Source organism: Onychomys torridus, chromosome 1, assembly GCF_903995425.1.
Source record: "Onychomys torridus chromosome 1, mOncTor1.1, whole genome shotgun sequence".
NCBI classification, from domain to species: Eukaryota; Metazoa; Chordata; class Mammalia; order Rodentia; family Cricetidae; genus Onychomys; species Onychomys torridus.
The window spans coordinates 57,799,651-57,802,441 of NC_050443.1; positions in this window are offsets into that span (position 1 = coordinate 57,799,651).

The following is a 2,791-nucleotide window of genomic DNA, read 5'->3' on the forward strand; positions in this document are numbered from 1 at the left end:
CACCATCGCCTTATCTATCGTCCTTGTTGATAGGGATACATAGATATGATTCATACATATGTTGTCTCTAGTTCCTCCTTTCCCACTTGTTTCTACCCACTCCCACCTAACTTCAGTCCCTGTCACTCTCTACATACATCTCTCCTTGCCTAGGACCTTTATTTTGCCAAGTCATGCATTCATGTTTCAACAAAACCATCAACTGTCACTTATTGTTGAGAAGGATTAAGATGGAGACAAAAATACTCCAAATGCCCATTTGGCTCTTATCCAAAGCCCTTAACTCTTTTTTTCTTTTTCTTATTTTTTTTTTCATTTCTCTTTATTAAGAAATTTTCTACTCACTCCACAAGCCCTTAACTCTTAAGCTCTAGAGTACAACACAGCTGATGCATTTGAATTCTGGTCTGTCTCCACTTGGACTTTTATAAAGATAAGAATAAAATGGCCATAATATATTTTGCTAGAATGTCCTTGTAAATGTCCACTTACCAGGTTAAAGATGTCATAAGACTAGAGTTCCCTTTTTCAGGATGACCAAGAATAACAATGCAATACATTTATTTATTTCTCTCTAATTTTGTTCTTGCACTTATATTTTCTGTAGTGAAGTGAAATGAAAACTCAAAGCAAGAGTCATCCTTAAAAATCCCTTTGATTCGTCAGCTCCAGTCCCTGCAGAGCCTTCTATGAAGATGGTGCCAGGAATGAATTTTGACCACTTATCATAGGGCAGACAACCCATTTCTTTGCTAGCATTATGGATTTAAGTTAATTTATTAATGAAACAGATGGGGATATGGGTGTTTGACGATACTCTGCAGATAGTGATGAGGAATGAACCAATTCATCAACTCTGTGCAGCAAACCATCTGAGGACTTAATTGAGAATTGTCTTTGGAACTCAGGGCTGCTGTTTCACTGGGGCATGTTTCACTAATTGTCCCCTAGGGAATTCATTCTCTGTCACTTTTCCCTACTTGCCACTTGTCAGTATTTCCCATCCGCTCTCCTCCCATTTACAGCTTCATTGCATGGCCTGCCGAATGTTTCTGCTTGTCATCTCCCGGGCATCTAGCTGTGCATTTCCATCCTGTGGAACACCAGGAACTGCAGACACTTTGACAGCAGAGCCAAATTAGCATGAACAGTAAATACAGGGCACTCAACTTTCTTAGAGTCAGCTATTTGCTCCCCTCAGAAAGAAGTGACAGTGAGTCCTCAAGGACAACCAAGCAAACAATGAATGACATTGTCACATCCCGAGGAATCAGAGTGCAGAGAGACCAGAGGAGTTCCAGGCCTGGTTTACATGTGAAAATCTGAAGACTGGCATCCAGCTGCAAGAGGAGTTTTTGTTTTCTTGTGGCCATTGCCCTGGGGGGGGGGGGTCCGTTCAAACATGTGCATGGTACAACAAAATCATGCTTTTGATGGATTGCCAGTGGCGCTTCTCCTCCATAAAGGATTCCCAGTGCAACACAGCCAGCTGTGAAGTATATTTAACCACAGTGTGAAAAGTTTCAGCATTAAAATCACCAGCAGAAAGGTCAATCAATGGGCACCCAGCTTCATTAGTCAATGGAGCTTTCCCTGGATTTATTCATACTCCATTGATAAGCACTAAGTAGGGTCTATGTGCAGGCAGCTGTAACCAAGTTCCTGAAAACTCATCACTTCCCTCTCACAGCTGCAGAGGGAGAAGTCCTGCACAAGAAGTACCACCACCTCTCCAACCTTTAATCAAGACTTGTGTGAGTGGAGATGGACTTCTTGTATACTCTGTTTACTTTTGGTTTCCATCCACAGAGATCCAGGACACACAGCTGCAAGCCCAGGACAATCTAATCTCTAGTCTTACCTCCAGTCCATTCACAATGGTCCCACATTCCTGTTTATATTAAAAGAAACTCTCAAATGGCAGGCGTTGCTTACCCACTTGCTCCAGTGCTAGATGGCTTTCTGCATCCCCTTTTCTAGTCCCTGTTTCTACTATTCCACTGCTTTCAGACCCCTCCCACTTTACCTGCTGTAATTCCAAATGCATTGGAAACTAAGTCTCTTATACTTCTGTGATGGTTGGTATTGTAAAAAAAAAAAAAAAAGAAAAGAAAAGAAAAAAAAAAGAAAAAGCAGACAGAAGTAGATCTCTTGCAGAGAGGAAAGACAGCAGAAGCAGTGAAGGGTAAGGTTTTTCAGCTCTTGCTCTGACCTCTAGGCTTTTAACTCTGAAAAAAAAAATTTCCTGTCCCAATCACCCAGTCCAAAATAACTGACTCAGAGGCTGAATATGAATTATAAATGCTTAGAAGATAGTTCAGGCTTGTTACTAGCTAACTCTTACACTTAAAATAACAAATATTTCTACTTATGCTTCACAATGTGGCTCATGGCTTGTTACCTCATTTTTTACACATCCTGTTCCCTCAGTGGCTGGCTGGCATCTCTCTCGACTCCACCCTCCTTCTTCCCATCATTCTCAGTCTGGCTTTCCTGCCTAACTTCCTACCTAGTTACAGAGCTGTTGGCATTTTATTAGCCAATGAGAGTAATGCAAATTCGTAGTGTAGAAAAGGATTATTCTACAGCATGATATTATCGAAATCATCTATGGAACAGATACCTCTGCATATCTGTGAAGGATTTTCTAGATAAGGTCAATTATGGTGGTAAAACACACTTTAAATGTGGGCATGTGAGTAATGTTATTTCCTGTGCTGGGGTCCAAGATTAAACAAAAAGGGGGACTGAGCTGAACACCAGCTTTAATTGCTGTCTTCTTCCTGACTGC